This window comes from Bos mutus, chromosome 20 (assembly GCF_027580195.1).
Source record: "Bos mutus isolate GX-2022 chromosome 20, NWIPB_WYAK_1.1, whole genome shotgun sequence".
Lineage (NCBI taxonomy): Eukaryota > Metazoa > Chordata > Mammalia > Artiodactyla > Bovidae > Bos > Bos mutus.
Window position 1 is genome coordinate 19,961,676 of NC_091636.1, and position 24,183 is coordinate 19,985,858.

General features: G+C 39.5%; 1 protein-coding gene and 1 pseudogene across 1 annotated transcript in view; one reads left to right on the forward strand and one right to left on the reverse strand.

Annotated features, from left to right (window-relative positions):
- Window positions 1–24,183, forward strand: part of NDUFAF2 (NADH:ubiquinone oxidoreductase complex assembly factor 2) — a 172,032-nt gene that overhangs the window by 65,007 nt on the left and 82,842 nt on the right. The gene's annotated exons all lie outside the window — the stretch shown is intronic.
- Window positions 11,858–13,067, reverse strand: LOC102265849 (prohibitin 1 pseudogene; annotated as a pseudogene).

Consider the following 24,183-nt stretch of genomic DNA (forward strand, 5'->3'; position numbering starts at 1 on the left):
ATGATCTAAAACCTATGGGACACAGCAAAAGCAGTTCTAAGAGGGAAGTTTATACAATACAAGCTTACCTCAGGAAATGAGAAAAATCTTAAATAACCTAACTTTATACCTAAAGCCACTAGATAAAGAATAGCAAACAAAAACCAAAGTCAGTAAAAGGAAATAAAACATAAAGATCCAAGCAGAAATAAATGAAATAAAACAATACAAAAGATCAGTGAAACTAAAAGCTGGCTCTTTGACAAGATACACAAATCTGATAAACCTTTAGTCAGATTCATTAATAAAAGAGAGAGGGTCCAAATCAATAAAATTGAAATAAAAGACAGGAAGTTTCAAATAATACCACAGAAATACAGAGAATCATAACAGATTACTGTGAATAATTATGCATAATAAAATAGACAATTTATAAGTGGATAAATTTTTAGAAACATATACTATTCCAAGACTGAACCAGAAAGAAAATATGAACTGACCAAGTATCAGTAACGAAACTGAATCAATAATTTTAAAAATCTCCAACCAAACAAAAGTCCAGGACTCAGAGCATGTGAAAGTTTGCATAATCCCTTCAAGAGTGGAGTCTGTGCTTCCTGCAGCTTTCCAGCTCTCCTGTACACAAGCCCCATTGGCCTTCAAAGCCAGATGTTTGGGGGCTCATCTTCCTAATGCAAGACCCCCAGGCAAGGGAGTCCAATATGGGCTCAGACCCTTTGCCCCTTGAGGAGAACCTCTACATTTGTGATAATTCTCCCATTTGTATGTTGCCTACCAAAGTGTGTGGGAGTGTACTCCCATATCTCTACCCCTCCTTCCTGTTTCTTTGTGGTTCCTTCTTTATGTATTTAGTTGTTGACAGTCTTTTCTGCTAGTTTTCAGGTTGTTCTCATAAGTCATTGCTCTGTAAATAGTTGCAATTTTGATATGTTTGTTTAGAGGAATTGAGCTCAGGGTCTTCCTTCTCCATCTTGGCCACCTTACCTTTGATCTTCCTACCAACTTTTCTGAAATGCTTCTTTGAACCTGAAGTCACTAGACTCTGCAGGGCTCCAGGCAAATTTGAACTTCAGTATGTCAGAATTTCCCCTTGCCTACTACTCCCCTTCAACAGCAAAATAAGTTCAGTATAAAAAACTCTTTATTTGGTTTGTAGTATGATTTTTAAACTATAATCAGCCAACAGAATAATTTATAATAACAATAATAGCTAATACATCTAATACTAAGTGCCAAGTACTATTCTTAGTGCTTTATATACAGCACTAAATTATCCTGTTACTGTATTTTATCTTATTTTTCCTGTTTTATACTTTGGCCACCTCATGTGAAGAGTTGACTGATTGGAAAAGACTCTAATGCTGGGAGGGATTGGGGGCAGGAGGAGAAGGGGATGACAGAGGATGAGATGGCTGGATGGCATCACCGACTCGATGGACATGAGTCTGGGTGAACTCCGGGAGTTGGTGATGGACAGGCTGGTGCGCTGCGATTCATGGGGTCGCAAAGAGTCGGACACAACTGAGCGACTGAACTGAACTGAAAAGTGGGCACAGGGAATTTAAGTAATACTAAATTATATAACCTAGCAAATTACAGAGCCACATGGTCTGGCTCCCACGACTGTGCTCTTAACCAATTGCCTTGTTGTTGCTCAGTCACTAAGTCGATTCCAACTCTTTGTGACACCATGGACTGCAGCACACCAGGCTTCCCTGTCCTTCACTGTCTCCCAGAGTTTGCTCAAACTCATTTCCATGAGTTAGTGATGACATCCAACCATCTCATCCTCTGTCACCCCCCTTCTCTTGAGAGTGTGAAAATGTTAGTTGCTCAGTTGTGTCTGATTCTTTGTGACCCCATGGACTGTAGCCCGCCAGGCTCCTCTGTCCATGGGATTCTCCAGCAAGAACTCACTCCCATGGAGTGAGTTGCCATTCTCTTCTCCAGGGGATCTTCCCCACCCAGGGGTCAAACCTAGGTCTCTTTCATCGCAGATAGATTCTCTACCATCAGAGCTATAAGGGAAGCCAAGGATGGGATACGAACCCAAAAGTGAAAGTTGCTCAGTTGTGTCTGACTCTTTGCGATCCTATGGACTGTAGCCTGCCAGGCTCCTCTGTCCATGGGATTCTCAAACAAGAGTACTGGCTGCTGCTGCTGCTGCTAAGTCATTTCAGTCATGTCCGACTCTGTGTGACCCCATAGACGGCAGCCCACCAGGCTCCCCGTCCCTGGGATTCTCCAGGCAAGAACACTGGAGTGGGTTTCCATTTCCTTCTCCAACGCATGAAGGTGAAAAGTGAAAGTGAAGTTGCTCAGTCGTGTCTGCCTCTTAGCAACCCCATGGACTGCAGCCCACCAGCTCCTCTGTCCATGGGATTTTCCAGGCAAGTGTACTGGAGTGGGTAGCAATTCCCTTCCCACCATGGAAGTCCCCTGCAATTCCCTTGCCTTCAGTTTTTCCCAGCATCAGGGTCTTTTCCCGTGAGTCAGCTCTTCACATCAGATGGCCAAAAGATTGGAGCTTCAACTTCAGCATCAGTCCTTCCAATGAGTATTCAGGCTTGATTTCCTTTAGGATTGACTGGTTTGATCCTGCAGTCCAAGGGACTCTCAAGAGTCTTCTCCACCTAAAGAAACAAAAGACCTATATATAGAAAACTATAAAACACTGATGAAAGATATCAAAGAGGACACAAATAGATGGAAAAATACACCATGTTCATGGATTGGAAGAATCAACATAGTGAAAATGAGTATACTACCCAAAGCAATCTATAGATTCAATGCAATCCCTATCAGGCTACCAACAGTATTTTTCACAGAACTAGAACAAATAATCTCACAATTTGTATGGAAATACAAAAAACCTCGAATAGCCAAAGCAATCTTGAGAAAGAAGAATGGAACTGGAAGAATCAACCTGCCTGACTTCAGGCTATATTGCAACGCTACTGTACCATACCAGACAGTATGGTACTGGCACAAAGACAGAAATATAGATCAATGGAACAAAATAGAAAGCCCAGAGATAAATCCACACATCTATGGACACCTTATCTTTGACAAAGGAGGCAAGAATATACAATGGAGAAAAGACAATTTCTTTAACAAGTGGTGCTGGGAAAACTGGTCAACCACTTGTAAAAGAATGAAACTAGAACACTTTCTAACACCATACACAAAAATAAACTCAAAATGGATTAAAGATCTAAATGTAAGACCAGAAACTATAAAACTCCTAGAGGAAAACATAGGCAAAACATTCTCCGACATAAATCACAGCAGGATCCTCTATAACCCACCTCCCAGAGTAATGGAAATAAAAGCAAAAATAAACAAATGGGACCTAATTAAACTTAAAAGCTTTTGCACAACGAAGGAAACTATAAGTGAGGTGAAAAGACAGCCTTCAGATGGAAGAAAATAATAGCAAATGAAGCAACTGACAAAGAATTAATCTCAAAAATATACAAGCAACTCCTGCAGCTCAATTCCAGAAAATAAACAACCCAATCAAAAAAGTGGGCCAAAGAACTAAACAGACAGTTCTCCAGTGAAGACATACAGATGGCTAACAAACACATGAAAAGATGCTCAACATTACTCATTATCAGAGAAATGCCAATTAAAACCACAATGAGGTACCATCTCATGCAATCAGAATGGCTGCTATCCAAAAGTCTACCAACAATAAACTCTTGGAGAGGGTGTGGTGAAAAGGGAACCCTCTTACACTGTTGGTGGGAATGCAAACTAGTACAGCCACTATGGAGAACAGTGTGGAGATTCCTTAAAAAACTGGAAATAGAACTGCCATATGACTCAGCAATCCCACTGCTGGGCATACACACCTAGGAAACCAGAATTGAAAGAGATCACGCATACTCCAGTGTTCATCGAAGCACTGTTTGTAATAGCCAGGACATGGAAGCAACCTAGATGTCCATCAGCAGACAAATGGAAGAAAGCTGTGGTGCATTTACACAATGGGATATTGCTGCTGCTGCTGCTAAGTCGCTTCAGTCGTGTCTGACTCTGTGCGACCCTATAGACGGCAGCCCACCAGGCTCCCCAGTCCCTGGGATTCTCTAGGCAAGAACACTGGAGTGGGTTGCCATTTCCTTCTCCAATGCATGAAAGTGAAAAGTGAAAGGGAAGTCGTTCAGTCGTATCCAACTCTTAGCAACATGATGGACTGCAGCCTACCAGGCTCCTCCGTCCATGGGATTTTCCAGGCAAGAGTACTGGAGTGGGTTGCCATTGCCTTCTCCAATGGGATATTATTCAGCCATTAAAAAGAATACATTTGAATCAGTTCTAGTGAGTTGGATGAAACTGGAGCCTATTATACAGAGTGAAGTAAGTCAGAAAGAAAAACACCAATACAGTATACTAACACATATATATGGAATTTAGAAAGATGGCAACAATAACCCTATATGCAAGACAGCAAAAGAAACACAGATGTATTGAACAGTCTTTTGCATTCTGTGGGAGAAGGTGAGGATGGGATGATCTGAGAGAATAACTTTGAAACATGTATATTATCATATGTGAAACAGATTGCTAGTCCAGGTTTGATGCATGAGACAGGGTGCTCAGGGCTGGTGCACTGGGATGATCCAGAGGGATGGGATAGGGAGAGAGGTGGGACAGGGGTTCAGGATGGGGAACACATGTACACTGATGGCTGATTCATGTGAATGTATGGCAAAAACCACTACACTATTGTAAAGTAATTAGCCTCCAATTAAAATAAATTAAAAAAAAATCTTACTCAAAATTTAATGAAATAAGAGTCTTCTCCAGCACCACAATACTTGCAGTTTAAAAAAAAAAAAATCTTTTATTCAGCATATGTTTTTCAGTTTAACTGGTGTCAAGGTCATATTGGTTATTTGTAGAGACCTGCAAAGTGAAACATTGCCATAAGCTTTTGAGATGAGGGTTGACCTCAGTAATTTCTGAACCAACCATGCTTTGCACTAGGTGCGAACTTCCTGTGAACCTCAGTGCTGTAACAACCGCATTTTTCTCTCTGATGTTTCATGTTGTTTAAACCATGATGAGAACCTTATCTTTGTCAGCTAGGATTATAACCTGCCACAGAGCCCACAGCCTAAAAAAGGATCGACCCAACTATTCCCAGAATACTATCTCATCCCAGTTGGGTTTCCTCTGAGCTATTAAGGACAGGAAAAGTAAAAGGAGTAAAATGGAGTGTCTGGTGGTGCCGTGTTTGCCTAGGGTCAGCTTAAGTGGCATTTACGTAACGGTGTGTACTGTCACTATGGTGAAGGGAAAGTCTTTCGAGCCGTTTATCAGTGATTTTATAGTTCTCATTTCATGGAGGATGGAATAAAAGAACAAAGAAAGTTTACTTTCAAAGTGATTTATTAAACATGAAGTGAAAAAACAAGATAAACTTGTTTATTTTCATATTCTTCCTTTTAAAATGGCATTCTTATTATTGACCCATGAATTCATTTCTCTTTCATATCACAAGTTTAAGTGTGTATCTGAAAAAGACCTAGCCAGTTCTAATATATTTTTAAACTCCTGATATGTTCTGGAGCTAACTTTGAGAATTCATTCCCTTGGATTTTTTTTTTTTCTCCCTTTATGATTTGGAGAGTTTGGAGATTATGTTTGGATGACTTTCAACTGAGGAGATATGTTTGCTTGTTTATCCATTTTAAGTAAAAAAAAAAAACAAACAGATAAATATTCATATCATTTCTTACAGAATAACTCAGTTGTCAAATTATTTTTGTATCCCAGGGTTAGTGCTTACTCAGATTAAACTTTTTGGAAAGGAGACTGAGTTAAAAATGTGGATGCTATTTAATATGATAGGGTACCTTGAACTATTTCAAAGGCATGGACAGGTTTTGTTTTTGTATGAAGTGAAGAATGAGGCATTGGAGTTATAAGCTTAAGATTCTTGTTGGATAAATGAATTTTCCTAAGGGTAAGGGTAATGGAAATGTTTAATAATTTGCATTGAGAAGTTAATGTTACCAAAACTGTCTCCCAAGGCAGCCCTCTTCAAGCCATTATACCTGGTCTAATCACCTTATTTCTCAATGTCAGAAAAGTTGATGTTAACCCTAACACCTGAATAAGAGTTCTTCCTGTAACCTTTGTGTTTTTTCCTTGAAGACATTGTAGTGGAGAAGTATCATTCCTCATTCTTCTTTGTGATTTAGATGTTTCTCATTCTTTTGCTAGAAGCAATGAGGCAGTGCAAAATATCATCTTTGAGACTGTAAGGACGTCAAAGTCTGACTAGAGTGGATTAAGATGGGTGATTTGGGAGAGGAGTGGTGGCAGAAGAACATTCACAATCGGATCTGCTTTTTCAGGCTTTGTCGGTTGCATGTCAAAGTTGCTTTTGACATAACATGCAAGTGAAACTATCCATCCCTACCATCTCTATGTGAAAGCCAGTTCAGTTCAGTTCAGTTGCTCCGTTGTGTCTGACTCTTTGCAGCCCCATGGCCTGCAGCATGCCAGGCTTTCCATGGACAGAGGAGCCTGGTGGGCTACAGCCCATGGGGTTGCAAAAGTAAGACACAACTTAGCGACTAAATCTCCACCACAACAAAAGAACAATCATCAAATTTGGTGTTTGAAAGCCACAGAGTATGTGAGATGCCTGGAGAAAGGGATGTAATGGATGGCTGTTTCCAGAAATGAAACAAGAAAGTAAGGGAACCCTGATACTATCCATTCATATTCAAAGAGAAGAGCAAAAAATGAGGTGCAATTTTATGCCCTCCTTCAGCTCTGTGGAAGCCAAGGTATATTTTTAAAGCCTATTCATACTAATCTACAAAATTAAGCATTTTAGATTTATATCAGAATTTTGTATTCTTTGTAATATATATAGAAAGGATATTAATCTGGCAATTTTAAAGATCAAGTTTATCCCTGTGGTATTACATCCTCTAATTATATACTATTTGAGTCAATATATTCAAGTAGCCCTTTATTAAAAATAATATAAATAGGTCACAAGAGGACATAGTTATTTTTTATAAACCCACTTTTCCTTGTTAGAAAGAGTTTCCTTTATTAAGAAAGATTAAAAGAAAAAAAAATCACTTCTAGGGAAAAAGTTGTTTTTAGTCCATGTAATTTAGGATCTCATCAAGTACTAAAAAGTTATTTGAGACATAAAACATGGGAGGGCAGGAGAAGGGGACGACAGAGGATGAGATGGTTGGATGGCATCACCGACTCAATGGACATGGGTTTGGGTGGACTCCGGGAATTGGTGATGGACAGGGAGACCTGGCGTGCTGCGGTTCATGGGGTCGCAAACAGTTGGACATGACTGAGCGACTGAACTAAACTGATTTATCCTCTATCAGCGCTAACTGTGCTCTTGACAAGAAGTGTTGAGTGTACCCAAACTTACATTTAGTTTTATAGAGTAGTTTAACTATTTTGGTTGTACATTTGTTGACATTAAAGGGTGATAGGAAATGGTATATGCACAGGCTTTGAAGTCATACAGACCAGAATTTAAATTCCATGTTCTGTACTGAAAAATTGTGTGACCTTGATCCAAGTTTATGTTTAAGTGGCATTTAGTTAATTCACACTGTTGTCAATGATCACCTCTGTATAGTTTGATGACGTTTTATGAAGACACTTTTTTAACCTAATGCGTAAGGTCTTTGAATGAATAATGATGAAATAAGTTTATATTCCTTGGTTTTAAGAGCTTTAAGAAATGGCTTGATGATGATTCTAGTATGATCTCCCAAATTTCCTTTCAGTTCTAGCTTATTTTAAAATTATATTGTTAAAATTTGGAGATATGAGTAACATGCACCCTAAACATCCTTGTTCCAGCCAGCTTCATACTTGCCTGGCATGGAATATTGAGTGTCTGTGATAAGCAGAAGATACTGTGTTTATACAGAAAGGAGTTTGTAATTCACTTGGAAGAAAAGCTACAGATGAAATATATAGAAAAACATGCTTGTTCTTACTTGTGTGATAAGCCCCAGACCTTTTAAATGTATCCATTCACTTCCTTTCAGGAGACCACGTCGTAGTTACCAGAAGCTGAAGAACTGTCATTACAGGGCTACATAATCTGTAAATTTTATATACATGTGCTTGCACGTACATGCATGTACACATACATATATGTATGCAATTATGGTAAAACACAAATAACATAAAATTTTCTATCTTAGCCAGTTTTAAGTGCACAACTTAGTAGTGTTAAGCACATTCACATTGTTTTACATCCAATCTCTAAAACTCTTCATCTTGAAAACCTGAAACTCTATACCCATTAAACAACAACTTTCCTTCCCCATTTGTTCCCGTCAACCACCGTTCTGTTTTCTATTTCTGTGAACACAGAAGAAAGTAGGCACCTCATATAAGTAGAATCATACAGTGTTTGTCTTTTTGTGACTGGTTTATTTCACTTAGCATAATGTCATCAAGGTCCTTCCGTGTTGTAGCATTTGTCACAATTTCCTTCCTTTTTAAGGCTGAATAATATTGAATCGTATCTATATGCCACAAATGTTGCTTATCTGTTAATCTGTCAATGGGCTCTTGGGTTGTCTCCATCTTTTGTCTGTTGTAAGTGGTACTGCTGTGAGCATGGGTGTACACATATCTCTTCAAGACTCTGCTTTAAGTTCTTTTGCTTATATGCCCAGAAGTAAAATTCTGGATCACATGATAATTCAATTTTTAACTTTTTTGAGGAGCACCGTACACTTTTCCATAGCAGCTGTACAGATTTACATTCCCACCAGCAGTGCACAAGGGTTCCGTTGTGTCCACATCCTTGCTGACACTTGTTGTTTTCTTTTTTTTTAATAGTAGATATCTTAATAGGTGTGAGATATAGTAGTATAATTTAAGCCAAACTGTAACACAGAGAACATTATTATGGAATATACAATCTTGTTTCGAGATCATGGCAAAAGTCTAAATTTGAATATTGTGCCAGTTGACTCTTTTATACTCCATTATACTCCACAGTTTTGGGTACCATATTTGTGTGTGTGTGTGGTATGTGTGTGGGTGCTAAGTCGCTTCAGTTGTGTCCAACTCTGTGCGGCCCTATGGGCTGTAACCCACCAGGCTCCTCTGTCCATGGGATTCTCCAAGCAAGAATACTGGTGTGGGTTGCCATGCCCTCCTCCAGGGGATCTTCTCTACCCAAGGTCAAATCCACATCTCTTATGTCTCCTGCATTGGCAGGTGGGTTCTTTACCACTAGCGCCACCTGGAAAGCCCAGTGTGTGATATAGCATAGAGCATTTTCTCTCTTACAGTTGTCTCTCTGTATTGTAGTCAATCTCTGTTCTTAACCATTTGACCCTTGAGACCACCAGTATGTTTCAGATCAGTAATAGCCAAAGAGCCAAAGTTGTTACTATCATACCGAGAACTGTACATACAGAATGTCTTGGTGTCCCTTCCAGAATGTGAGGCCATTAGATTGATGTGAGTCATAGTGAAAACATACTGGCACCATTGAACCAGACTGTGAGCATTTTGAACCTTCTTCTCTTTCTCCCATATATAGCAAAGTGTTTGACCTGTGTATTTGTGTGTGTGTTTATATAAATATATGTTTATTATTATAACTATTTTCTATTTAGTTTTTTTTTTGTAAATGAGGTGAAGAATTTTGATTCTTGCTTTTAAGAAAAATACATGGAGTAGAATCTTTACGTTTTGTATACAAAGAGTTATAGAGTTGTGACACAGTAAAACTGTTTTATAAGATAATTCTCTTCCTTCTGGAGAAGACATGAGATTGAGGACTCAAAGACAAAGACATAAAATCGCAGTGAAAGGAGAGAGGAAAATCAGCGTGAGGGGAAAGTGGAGCCAGGTATAAGGCTCTCACATAAACTCTCGTTACCTGCACATTTTCTAAGAGTGAACCACAAATGTAACTCTGGCCTTTATAGCAGCAAATTCAAAAGGAGAAAGCCTTCCAGTCAGAACTTCACAGTGGCTATGAGATCAATCATCTAAACAACTGTCTTGGAGGAATATGGCTAATTTTTAGTTTACAAGAATGAAAATAGCCTCCTTTTGCTTTTTTATTTAAAAAAAAGCCAACCAATCAAAAAAGTACAAAGTTTCTCTTGTAATTACCCCGCTGGAGAATCCCAGGGACGGGGGAGCCTAGTGGGCTACCGTCTATGGGGTCGCACAGAGTCGGACACGACTGAAGCAACTTAGCAGCAGCAGCAGCAGAGATAATTTGTGAACATTCTGCTGAGCTTCTTGGTGGTCTGTCCAGAAAAGGAAACAAAGTTGGTCACACAGTTCATACTGGCTGATTTACTTTCCCAATAGTATAAGTGCTTGTAAATTTTTCTGCACCATCAATAATAACACTGGGTTAGTGTTGTTAATTTTTCCTAGTCCTGTAAAAGAAAAATGACATTTGTTTTCTATTATCCTCAGTACTCATATCTGATGTGAGTCTCCCAGGGTTTTCCTATGTAGGTATTATACAGTGTAATGAACAGGTGTCTTTTACAGCATCACTTGATTGATTTGATACATTTTTTTCCTGAACTATTTCTTATAATTGCATTAAAATATGGGTAGTGGTGTTTCACCAGATTTTTAGTTCAGTAAAAACAGTTTTGAGTAATTAGAAGGAGGGACAAGATAGGTGAAGTGGATTAAGAGGTAGAAACTACTAGATATAAAACAGGTTACAAAAATGTGCAGCACAGTGAATATAGCCAATATTTTTATATGGAATAAAATCCTTAAAAATAACATCACTGTGTTGTACACCTGAAACTAATATTTTAAGTCAACCATAATTCAATTAAAAAGTGGGGGGAAAGTTTCTCTGTGGGCCAAAATGACATGGTCTGGTATTCTGTTTCTTTGGTTTTTTTTTTTTTTTTTTTTTTGAGCTGAAAGATCTGGGTGTCATTTATTGATAGTAGTTTACATAAATGTCTTCTTCCCATGGTCATTTCTTTCAAGGCACAGGCACAGAGCCCTCTAGAAGGACAGTCTCTGAAACAGGGAGACAGGAACGCTGGATGCACACGACTTTGGCAGGCCCGTGCAGCCCTGGGCAGATGCAATCCTTCAAGCTGGAAATCCACCGGGTATTTGAGACACAAAGGTGGGAGGTAGAAAAGAAGGCCACAGGACTCTCGTCTCATTCCAGGCCTGCTCTCACTATCCAAGTCCATTCCAGGACTCTGGGGAGGGCAGCAGATCAGGCCCACCCACCTTCACGGGGGCAGATTCTTCAATCTGTGCTGTTTGTACACACCTGCCTCTGCTGGTCCCGCAGTTAAAGAGCATCAGCTTTATGGTAAGAGAAGGATCACTTCCTCTCTGACCTTCCCAGCACCTCTCTTTAGCTGGGTCTGTGCAGGAACCACTGGAGAAATCTGAGGCCTGTGTTCCCCATTCACCTGTGTGTGCCATTTTCCTCAAGTCCTGCATGAAGGGTTGGTTGGAGGCTACAAGTTTACTTGCTGACTCCCAGCTTGTCACGCACAAAGCCTTGCCTTTCTTCTGCCAGTTGCCAGTGCCTGGGCTGGAGTACCAGCCAGCCCCAAAGACAGGAGCCAAGCTGGTCTGTGTAGGTACTTGGCAATTTGGGGTAGGGAGGTGGATTGAAAAAAAGGGGGATGGAAATGAGAAGAATCAAAGAGCTTAATCTGATTGAGTAAGAGATCTGAAGTGATTTTACTTTTATTTTCTTCACTTTAAGCCAATCATGAAGTTTCACAGTGATTTCTGGGGTAGCAGAAGGAAGGTGACGCTGAACATCTTCGGGGCTGTGATCCAGACGGCCCAGGAGGTGTGGGCCTCAGGGGGGCAGCGGGAGGAGCACCGACTGCCCGCAGGGCAGGTAGGTGATGTTCCGCGAGCGCGGCAGCTCCTATGCGATGTCCTCCGCGGCCTCCCGCTTGCGCAGCTGGATCACCGCCTGCGATGGCAGTGGTGGTTGCGTGCGAGTTGGCTATCAGCTCCGCTTCCTTTAAGTCGCCCTCCACGGAGATGATGGCTTCCTTCTTTTGCTGCTCAGCCTTTTCCTCCACAAATCTGGCCCTCTCTGCTTCCTGCTGAGCCACCTGTTTGGCTTCCACCTCTGTGTGAACTTCCCAAAGGTCAAGGATAGGTCATCCAGGATGAGCCCAAAGGTCACTGCTTGCTCTGTGAGGTCATCGCTCACCTGTCTGGGGGCCAGCTCTCTCTGGGTGATCAGTTCTCCAGCCGAGCCACCACGGACTGGAGGATCTCTGTAGTGATGGACTGGCAGCACACTCTCATCCTAGTCCTCTCCAATGCTGGGGAAGATGCGAGGAAGCTGGCTAGCCACCGGCCAGAAGAGGATGCATATGGTGGTGATGACATTCTGTAAATCTTTGCTACCAGTGTTTACTGGCACATTACGTGGTTGAGAGCAGCAGTCAAAGATAATTGGTTTCTGTACCCAAGGGATGAGGAAGTGAGTCCCTTCTCCTATGACAATGTCCTGCACTCCACCGAACCTATCAAAGATGACAGCTCTGTGCCCAGCATCCATATTATACAAGGCAGAGTTCACCACGCCTCCTGCAATGGCCAAGGCCAGGCCAAACTTGCCAATAGACTCTTTGGTAGCCGTGTCTCCTTTGGCTGGACCCACTCACACCTGCTTCCACTCTGACCTCCACATCTCAGTTTCTTTGTTGATTTGGCTTTATCCAGGAATATATTTGTAGAGACCACTGCTGCTGCTGCTGCTACTAAGTCACTTCAGACCACTACTCTCCACTAAAATCCATTTTCTCCTTCCTGAACACACAGCTAGACTACATTTACCAGCATCTTTTAAAATTAGGTGTAGCTAGTTTTTTATGTTCACTGTTTTTTTCTAGTTCACTGTGAGTGGAAGTAATGTGAGTCACTTCCTGACCTAGCCAATAAAACTCTGCATATATGTTTCTCAGGGCCCTCCCTTCTTTTTAGCTGAGTGAAATGGCAGTGCTCAGGAAACCTTGAAAGTCATATGTTGACAGTGGCTGAATAGCCATCAGCACGGATCCTTAAATGACTGACTTACCTGAATGTCTACCCAGGATGGTTATGTAAGAAAGAAATATAGTATGATTAGGGAGGTTTTTCTATTAATATAGACATGAAACAAGAAGGGCCTGGGTGGGGGTTGGGGGTGTAATAATGATATAAAAAGATTAAATTAGAGGAACATTAATAAGTATTTATGTATTTTGTTGAAAGTTTGCATCATGGATGGCGAGCAGTAGTAAAATCAATTGAAATTGTCTTAAAATAATTTTAAAACATACTATTGACCAATTTAACAAGAAAAATACAATGTTAAGTATATTCATATTAATATTATGAAAACAATTGAAGTTTTTAAATGAGGAAGTGAGTAAAGCAATAGTACAATCCAAAGACTTGAGAGATTTTAAGGGAGAAGCGACTGAGGCTCAGGACAGGTGGATGTCATAGGAGGGAAGAGGAGTGCTCATGCTCAGTCACGTCTGACTCTTTGTGACAGCTTGGACCGTAGCCCCCGGGCTCCTCTGTCCCGGGCAAAAGTACTGGAGTGGCTGGCCATTTTCTATTCCAGGGGATCTTCCTGACCCAGTAATTGAACATGAGTTACCTGTGTCTCCTGCATTGGCAGGCAGATTCTTTACCACTGAGCCCCCTGGGAAGCCCAGATGTCATAACGACTGATGAATCAACAGACCAGACCATAGGTTTCCAAGGCCTGATGAGTTAGTCCTAGACAGGAGATTTACAAGGCTAGAGAGGGCTTGGCAACTCAGGCATTTGACATCATCCTTAAGCCATAGACAAGTTTCTGTCCAGACAGGTGAGAGCGGTTACAAGTACAATGTATATGGAGCAGAGGCATATAACATTCCCCTTCCTGTAACAAATCGGATTCAAATCAGGTTATCAGGCTAGAACTAAAGTACAGGGGAAAGGCCAAGGGACAAAACCTTTGCTACTTGACTGGTACCAAAACAAAAATGACCTCCTATTGGTACTTCACTAGTGGTCCAGTTGGTTAAGACTCCATACTTCCACTGCAAGGGGCATGGATTTGATTCCTGGTTGAGGAACTAAGATCCTCATGCTGTGCCCTGAAGCCAAGAAAAACCCCAAAGCAAATCAATTACATTTTAAAAAGTTGCTTCATATTGATCGCTTAGCTTGGGGTGTCTTATTTCCCCGCTTCAACATGGTATTCCCACATATGAGAACTTATGAAGACAGGACAACTTCAGGGGCTAGATACTAAGGATGTATTACAGAAAGATACAAAGCTCTGTGTAACAGAAGTGTAAGGACATCAGTTCATGGTTGGTGCTCATTAAGTGGTTAGTTAGACAGGGAGGCCTGGCGTGCTGCAGTCCTTGGGGTCGCAAAGAGTCAGACGTGAATGAGGGACTGAACTGAAGTGGTTAGAGTAATAGATGTAATCCTGGTAATTTTCATCATAGAGATGAAGTTAAAATAATGAGATCTAATATTATCTAATATCATTGGTGTAACTTTAATGAGCCACTGCAGAGTAGCAATATATCTCCATCATTTTTTTGAGTATTCCAGTGTGTGTACTGAAAGATTCAGATTCCACAGGACAAGGCAGATGTTCATCAACTCTAAAAAGGGGGAAGGTATATACAATATAGTTTTGTATCAGAATTCTATTCCTGCATTTGCCTTGGAAACCACAGTGAGGTCTTAATGCTTTTATATTTTTGTTTTAAAGCAAGTTCCCAACCTACTTGAATTCCAAAAGTTCCACATAAGCAGCTTGCTTAAATTGAACACATTTTTCAATAGTAATTGTGTTATAAATGGCAGTTCGGTTTCCAGAATAATTCTCAAATCTCTTTTAACCCTCAATTCATCTGAATTGCTGCATGTTAGCAAAAACACCAGAGAAGGCAATGGCAACCCACTCCAGTACTCTTGCCTGGAAAATCCCATGGACGGAGGAGCCTGATGGGCTGCCGTCTGTGGGGTTGCACAGAGTTGGATACAACTGAAGCAACTTAGCAGCAGCAGCAAAAACACATATTGGTTAGCAATGGAATTAAAGAGAGTTGCAATAACTCTGAATGGAGGCCGTGAAATATTAGTTGCTCAGTCCTGTCTGATTTTTTGTGACCCCATGGAGTATAGCCCATCAGGCTACTCTGTCCATGGAATTCTCCAGGCAAGAATACTTCAGTGGGTTGCCATTTTCTTCTCCAGGGGATCTTCCTGACCCAGGAATCAAACCCCAATTCCAGGCAGATTCTTTACCATCTGAGCCACCAGGGAACTCTACAGTTTTCTAAAAGGAGAGATGAAGGAGAAGAAAAGAATGTGTGTGTGTGTGTGTGTGTGTGTGTATCAGATCAGATCAGATCAGTCACTCAGTCGTGTCCGACTCTTTGCGACCCCATGAATTGCAGCACACCAGGCCTCCCTGTCCATCACCATCTCCCGGAGTTCACTCAGACTCACGTCCATCGAGTCAGTGATGCCATCCAGCCATCTCATCCTCTGTCGTCCCCTTCTCCTCCTGCCCCCAATCCCTCCCAGCATCAGGGTCTTTTCCAATGAGTCCACTCTTTGCATGAGGTGGCTTCCCTTGTAGCTCAGTTGGTTAAGAATCTGCCTGCAGTGCAGGAGACCCCCAGGTTTGATTCCTGGGTTGGGAAGATCCCCTGGAGAAGAAAATGGTAACCCACTCCAGTATCCTTGCCTGGAAAATCTCATGGACAGAGGAGACTGGTGGGCTGCAGTCCATGGGGTCACAAAGAGTCAGGCACGACTGAGCAACTAACACTTACTTACACTTATATATATATATATAAAAACTTTTTCAAGTAGGTTTGACTCAGCTGAAATTTTTTTCAAGTGGGTTTAATAATAAAAGGTGGAATAAAAGAAGAGCCCAAATTATGCATTAGTCGTTCTGAAGGGCAAGGAAGCAGGTGGGCTTTGGATTGTTATGAGCCCTTTGCCAACCAATAGGTGGTGCTATTGTCATACAGTAGTTAAGTTGCTCTCGGCCCAAAGGGCAAGGAGGATGTGGGAAGTAAGTGTCAGCTAAGTACTATGCACATAAATGTTGCTCAATAAATATGATTCTGCTCTTCTGAATGAATCAGATAATACTGATGAATAAAACCACTTTAGCAAAATGTTATTGATATGTTGCTAAATTATATTGTCTCTGGACTCTGGAAGCTTATAAAGAAGTAGCAAGGCTTAGGAAAAAAGTGTTAAGCTTTATCATTTATTACTACTAAAAAAGAAATTTTAAGTCCAGTTATTTGATTCTTTTGCAGGTAATATCCTGACGTGCATTACCAGTATACTCTTGACTAGAGACAGTCCCCACATTCTTGTGCACAGTAATTTGGAGACACCCGTCTTAAAGTACTCCGCAACTGAAGTAGGCCTGTATCTCCTTAGGGCTTCCCTGGTAGCTCAGTCAGGAAAGAATCTGCCTGCAATGCAGGAGACCTGGGTTTAATCCCTGGATTGGGAAGATCCCCTGGAGAAGAAAATGGCAACCCACTTCAGTATTCTTGCCTGGAAAATCCCGTGTACAGGGGAGTCTGGTGGGCTACAGTCCATGAGGTTGCAAGAGTTGGACATGATTTAGTGACTACACTACCACCACTCCTTAGGGTATGAAATTTAAGGAACAATCCTGCATTGTATTACATGGATCACTCAGGAGTTTGTGACAGATCACAGGATTAACTACGTGAAAGATTGGGTAGGAAGAGAAGCAATATGGTCTTTCTGCTATTCACAAGATCTTGATTTTGTCTGGAGAATGAATATATGTTCATGGGTGGATTTTGCAGTTTCAGAAGTGCAGTACGCGGTCTGCATTAGTGAATTGCACAGTGCTTCTTGGGACTCTAAGAATGTAAGGAGGTTGTCTCCAGGGAAGGGGAGGAGAGAAAAGGTAAATTGTACTTTGGACCCCTGCCTGCCTCAACCAGAGAAGCTCTGCTTTGAACAGTTTCATAAATTCATCTACTAAAAAAGGTATTTTTAAAAACAAGAGTTTGAAAATTACTGACACCTCAGTCTCTTACCAACTGAGCCCAGTTTTTATACTTAGAAATCTGGTTCACAAATACTAGTATAGTTCCTGTTAAATAGATGTATGTATCATGAATGTATCATGTTTCGTTAGATAAGTATATGTGGTCTCTTTCTATATCAGAATAGATTTCTGTTCATTCATAAGTAGTGCCTAATGTTAACCAAACTAAATAGATGAATGAAGAATATTAGTAATTTCATGGACTAAAAACTAAATATATATATATATTTTAAAATTAAGACTAATGCATCACAAAATACACTCTATTTTCACTAAATTATCCATATTTAAAATTGTCATCTGTTTTGTGAATTAGTCATGGTAGCTAACAGTGCAGTCCTTGATGCTTTTATGATCTTTGAGAAATGGCCAAGAACTTTGATTTCTGTGAAACTGTTTGGGTCTAGAAAGTAATCAAATGATCAGCCATGTCATCTACGTTTCAAATCTGAAAATAAAATTTGAGGTAGTCCCAAGGTTTGCAAGTGGTATAGCGTAGTTTAATAATTCTCTAAATTTTAATAACATTTGCCACTTTAAAAAATTAATTCCTTCAGCTTTTCTCTGTACCTCTCTATTGACAGCCCCAAGTATTCAAATGGAAATCAAATGCTTTGATTATATTTGTTTTACAACGCTATGAGTGTTTGCTAATTTTGAGAGGAGAAAATACTATTCCTTTTTATATTAAGGATGTACCAGATTGGAATTTGTTTGTTTTAGCTAACAACTTTCACTTCAAAATGAAAAAAAATAATTTTCAGTCAATCGTAAATTTCCTCATTGTAAGAATAGTCTTTTTAAAACCTGAAATTTCTGTATAATATGTCTTAAAGCCTGTTTAATTTGGCTAAAAAAATTTTTATACCCTCCTTTATTTTCCTTCTCTTTTTATGTGTATTTAAGACATTTAACTCATCTGTCATAATTCAGACGTAGTTATATAGCAGAATCATCAAATGTTAGTTTTTTTGTGTTATTTCTTCAAATGTTCAAATTCTCAACATAAATATACTTTATACATTGAATATAATTTAGCTTTACAAAGAACTGTAGAATATATTAGATGAATAAAGTACTTCAAGATACTGATTTCCTAAACATCAATCAAAACCAGAAGGCTGCTTCTCTTTCAGCCCTTCAAAGTGAACACATTATTATGTATGTTCATAAATAGTATGAATCCATCATTTGAATTTTTCTTTTTAATGATTAATTCTTTTGGGGGTGAGGGACAAGTGTAATTACAGCTGCACTTTTTCTGAGCATAAAAAATTCCTTGCAGTTTGGAAACTAGGTGATTTTATACAGAATATTCAGGTGTATTTTTTTTTTTTTAAACATAGCTATTTTCAATGTTTGATTTCCGCAGTAATGGAAAGGACATAAATGAAGTAAAATACTGGACATTTCTAAGATGTATGTGCCTGACTTGGGACTAGAATCTGAAAACCTACTGAACTTTTGACTTTGAATCTTTTTAGATTATTGTAATAGATTCTTCAATATATAGGGACTTCTCTTGTAGCTCAGTCGGTAAAGAATCTGCCTGCAGTTCAAGAGACCAGGGTTCGATTCCTAGGTCAAGATGATCCCCTGGAGAAGGAAATGGCAACCCACTTGAGTGTTCTTGCGTGGAGAATCCCGTGGACAGAGGAGTCTGGTAGTCTATAGTCCATGGGGTCACAAGAGTTGGACATGACTTAGCGACTAAACCACCTTATTGTTTGAATAGCATTTTGAGAATTTTCAAGTTTTATTTGCTCATAATATTACTGTTGTTGGTTGTTCAGTCGCTTAGTCATGTACGATCTTTGTGACCCCATGGACTGCAGCATGCCAGGTTCCTCCGTCCTTCACTGTCTCCTGGTCAGTCAGTCACTTCAGTCACTCAGTCGTGTCCAACTCTTTGCAACCCCATGAACTGCAGCACGCCAGGCCTGCCTGTCCCTCACCAACTCCCAAGGTTCACCCAAACCCATGTCCATCGATTTGGTGATGCCATCCATCCATCTCATCCTCTGTCATCCCCTTCTCCTCCTGCCCTCTTTCTTTACCAGCATCAGAGTCTTTTCCAGTGAGTCAGCTCTTCGCATCAGGTGGCCAAAGTACTGGAGTTTCAACTTCAGCATCAGTCCTTCTAGTGAATATTCAGGGTTGATTTCCTTTAGGGTTGACTGGTTTGGTCTCCTTGCTGTCCAGGGGACTCTCAAGAGTCTTCTCCAGCACCACAATTCAAAACTATCAATTCTTCAGTGCTCAGCCTTCTTTATGGTCCAACTCTCACACCTGTACATGACATGACTACTGGAAAAACTGTAGCTTTGACTGTGTGAGCAAAGTGATATATCTGATTTTTAATATCTAGGTTTGTCATAGCTTTCTTTCCAGGGAGCAAGCATCTTTAAGTTTCATGGCTGCAGTCACCATCGGCAGTGGTTTTAAAGCCCAAGAAAATAAAATCTGTCACTGCTTCCACTTTTTCCCCTTCTATTTGCCATGAAGTGATAGGACCCAATGCCATGATCATCCTTTTTTTAATGTTGAGTTTCAAGCCAGCTTTTTCTCTCTCCTCTTTCACCCTAATCAAGACGCTCTTTAGTTCCTCTTCACTTTCTGCCATTAGAGTGATGTCATCTGCTTATCTGAGATTGTTGATATTTCTCCCAGCAACCCCAGCTTGTGATTCACCCAGCCTGGCATTTTGCATGATGTACTCTGCATATAATATTACTATGGAACTCTAAAAAAAGACAGTAAATAAGAGTTTATTGTCCATGTGAAAAAGCATAGACACAAATTCGCAGTAGGTTCATCTTTTCTTGTCTTAAATTTTGATGTTCTTCCTGTGTACTTTAAGACCTAAATTTTACAAATGTTATTTATGGCCTTTGAAAAATTTATGAAGTCAGATTTAAACAAAAGAATATTGTTGTGCTATAAACTTGCCACAAAATGTTTATGGTAATAAAGGAAGTAGATCCCTTGCGATTTTTCCACTGTTTTTCTGGGTATAGTTTAAGACCTTTCACTTTTGGATTCTGAAAAGTTAAACCATATTGTATAAGGCATTTTAGAATAACCAAGCATTTTTATATAATTTCGGATTTTCTAAGATAGAAGAAGCTGAGATTCCTTATGGGAAACCTGTAAGAATGGGGAAGCTAATAAGATTTTAGGTAATCTATTGAACTAGTTGGCAGTCTTAAAAATTCTGAAAGCTTATCTGGAAGGCCTCTTTAATTACTTTTAAAGAAGTATTACCTGCTGAGACCTGCTGAGATAGTCTTCAGTGCTCACATAAATATATGTAGAATATGTCAAATTATACAGTCATCTCATTTTCAAGCAGGAATGCCTCATTTGATCACTATGGGAAAATAATAGCTTATAGTTATGAATAAAATGTTAGTTTTTAATTGGGTATCTATAATGATATTATGTGCAGACTTTGTAAATGCTAATTTTAAAGTGTTAAATGGAAAATGCTTACTGTTAGGATTCCAAAAAAAGTTTAGGGGCAAATACTGGCTCTACAACTTTAATTAGTTGTGTGTATTTGGATAAGCTAATCACCTTATGTCTCATTTTCATCATCTGTAAAAGATTATTTTAAGGATAACGGATGATATATCAAGGGCACATAAACATTGCCTGGTACATAGCAGGTTCATAGTAAAAAAAAGTTATCTCTGAGTAACTTCAGTCAAATTACGCTGTAAGTCAAATTGGAAAATGACTTTCAGTGTAAGGATTCTTATTTGGTACTCTTAATTGATGTTTTTTTTAAAAATGTACAAGAGTTCAGAATAACAAGGTTTTAAGTATCCAAATCTAACATATATAGTATGGGTCTTGGCTTTCAATAGCCCACACTTTCATATATTATGCATTGACACTTCTAAGCCTCCTTTCGTATGCAAAATTCAATCTTCTATACATCACCACACAGACTGATTTAGAATTATTACCTGGTTTGCACTGATCTCTGCCACCGGGGTAAAGGACCAGACATCAGTCAGGCAGCAAAGATCTTCCTTGGCCATCCTGCCTACTTCATTACCATTCCTCCAAGCCAGGGGCTCCTGTCAGGCATCAAAGGCCTGAATCTTGCTTGTTTTCAAGGGCATAGCTATCCCAGAGATGTGTCACTTTACTCAGCCCAATCTCTCTTTCCACCTCAAAGTCGCCCCTGAATTCCATTCATTCTCCTCGCAGTGCTCCACCAGTGGGAAATATTGGGCTGGAAGTAGACAGCTGGTTGAAAACCTTCACCAGGATTGCATGTGCTCGTGGGCCACAACCAACATAGGCCTCCATCTTTGATTTGGTATTCATGGAAGAAAGTTTATTCTCCACTGTGGTAGACATTTTGTGAGTTGTGATGCTTCAACATTTAAAGTCTGCTTAAATATTTTTCCTAGCCTGTGTGGATGGATTAGGAAAGAAGCAGTGGCCCAAGTAAGGAGAAACATGTAAGTCTGCCGTTTCATTCTTCTGGGCCATTGGTGTCACCTGCCTCAGACTGGTACCTGTCAAGGGTCTTACTCATCAGTAGGGTCACTGAGACCCTAGGATAGCAGTACAAATTAGAAATCTTATAAATTTCTAACCAAGTAAGTTTGATTTAGTTTTCTAATGTGTAGGGACACCCTAAATGTAGAGGAAAGGGAAATTACATCCAAATAAAAAAAAAGACAGAATCCTCTCCTCTTAATGATTCTGACCAGAACCAGTGTTTATCAGGATGGTTACAAAATGATGATTTTCCAGCTCTTACAGTTACTACACATATCCTGTTTAGCACTGTGGTAAGCAAGAGTCTTTTAATCTCTATTTACTTATTCATCTGTTTATCTATATTTTTAGTGGTTTGGCTTTGTGGATTCCATTTCTTTTCAGTGCTATATAGTTCTTATGGATTTTGGTCTCAGAATCCCTTTAAACTCCTAATAATTATTGAAAGGGCTTTGTTTGTAAGGTATGTATTTAATATTTATTGTATTGAAACTAAAATGGAATTTTAAAAGTATTTAATAATTCATTAAAAATAACTAATAAATCCATTACATATTTATGGAAAGAATATATTTTGATCAGAAATAACTATACTTTCCAAAACAGAAACATTTAGAGAAAAGAGTAGCATTGCTTTGTTTTATATGCAAATCCTCCTAATGTGTGACTTAATAAAAGACAGGTGGATTTTTCATATCTGTTTCCTCATTCAGTGTGTTACTATATCACATATCATGTAACCTCTGGAAAACTCCCTTGTATATTCATGAAAAAATTAAAAGAGGAAAATAACATCTTAGCATTATTAAAGGCCTCAGAAACACCCTAAAAGGGTCATAGGCACTCTGCAGATCTCCCTTTCACACTTTGACAATTGCTGGACTGTAATCCCTAGATTATTTTGGTGCTCAGATTATCCAAGATTTAGCCAGTGTCTGCACCTTCAAGCTGGCTCTTAAGTCCTTGTAACAGGCCCCTATTATCATCATTGTTTTTTTTAAAACTCTTGTTTTTTTGGCATAGCAAGATGTTCTAGGCTCCCCTTGAATCCACCCTGCCCTAGGCCTGAAATCAACCATTTTTCTGAGGAATCCTGATTTCTTTTGATGGATGATGGCATAGAGACCAAGATTTGAGAATTAGGAATCCTTCTTGCTACTAAGGCCTTTGCTTCTAGGCTCTTTCTGCAAATAGAACCAGAAAAGTGTGTACATGTATATGTGAAAATACATATATCTGTGTACAAATACATGTCTATCTTATTTATCATAGCCAGTATCTCTAGTTTCAATCTGACCCCTGGTCTTTTTTGCCTTTCCCCATTGCATGTCTATATATCCTTCCACAATGAGAACCCTGGCTTCCAGTAACATTAATACATATACACATTTGCTGACTCACGTATCTAAAGTAGTTTCAGAATTGCCTTACCCATACTACTACAGAAAACAAAGATACTATAAACAGTTCAGGATGTATCTGCAGGTCTTTTCCTGCCCAAGACTTAGGGTACATATACAAATACCATGTTCATAAGTTACCTGCTATAGTTCTTTCTTTTCTGTCCCCATTCAGTGTAGTTGTGTTTTTAGTCTGAAATAAAGTTGGGTTTATTTGTTTCAGCTCGCTTTCATTTCCTTTATTTTCCTTTCACATCTATTTTTATTTAATTTTTTGAATATATAGAACATAAGCATGTTTTCAAACTTATTCAAAAGTATATACTCAGACAAGTACCACTCCCTTACTACTTCTAAGATCTTTGCCGCCTTCTTTCAAACCTAACCTAAGATTGTACATAACATAGGGTTTTTTGCAGTGAAGAGTAAACACAATCCAAACAGTGCTTCAGTGTTCATTGGCCATGTCCTATCCATACTAATTTCTTACTGGTATGTTGATTCCTATGCCCTGTATCAACATACGTGCCCCTGGGCCTGTCTCTCCAGACTAGTGTTCAAGGTGACTTCAGGAGGTACAAAGATAACCCATTACATTTTAAAGATATTTATCTATTTTATGTATGTTTGAACACAATACAACTAGTATATTAAGTCAGTGATTTTCTGGGTTTTTTGAGGGGAAGGTAGGGTAAAGTATAAGTGAGTATTGAAGAATAAAGCAAGTCAAAATTAAAGAAAAATATTAGGGAATTAATACCACAAAGTGTGACCAAAATTGCAAAGCGGGCACTTGCATGAGTGAAGTTTAGGGCTCTCTACTCGAGTTCTTCTTTCCCTTGTCTGTGTCCAGGGTCCTTATACTCTGTGCCAGAAATCCAGTAGAACAGATGAAATCTTTTACCTAAACCCATCATCTACCTGATACCAAAGAATCGTGTCTTTTTTCTTCTTTTAACTAAATGGATTCCATATTTTTTAAAACAAAGTTTTAAGTTTGGGAAACAATACTTTGGGCTTCCCAGGTTGCGCTAATGATAAAGAACCTGCCTATTAAGAGATGCAAGTTCAGTCCCTGGGTCGGGAAGATCACCTAGAGGAGAGCATGGCAACCCATTCCAGTGTTCTTGC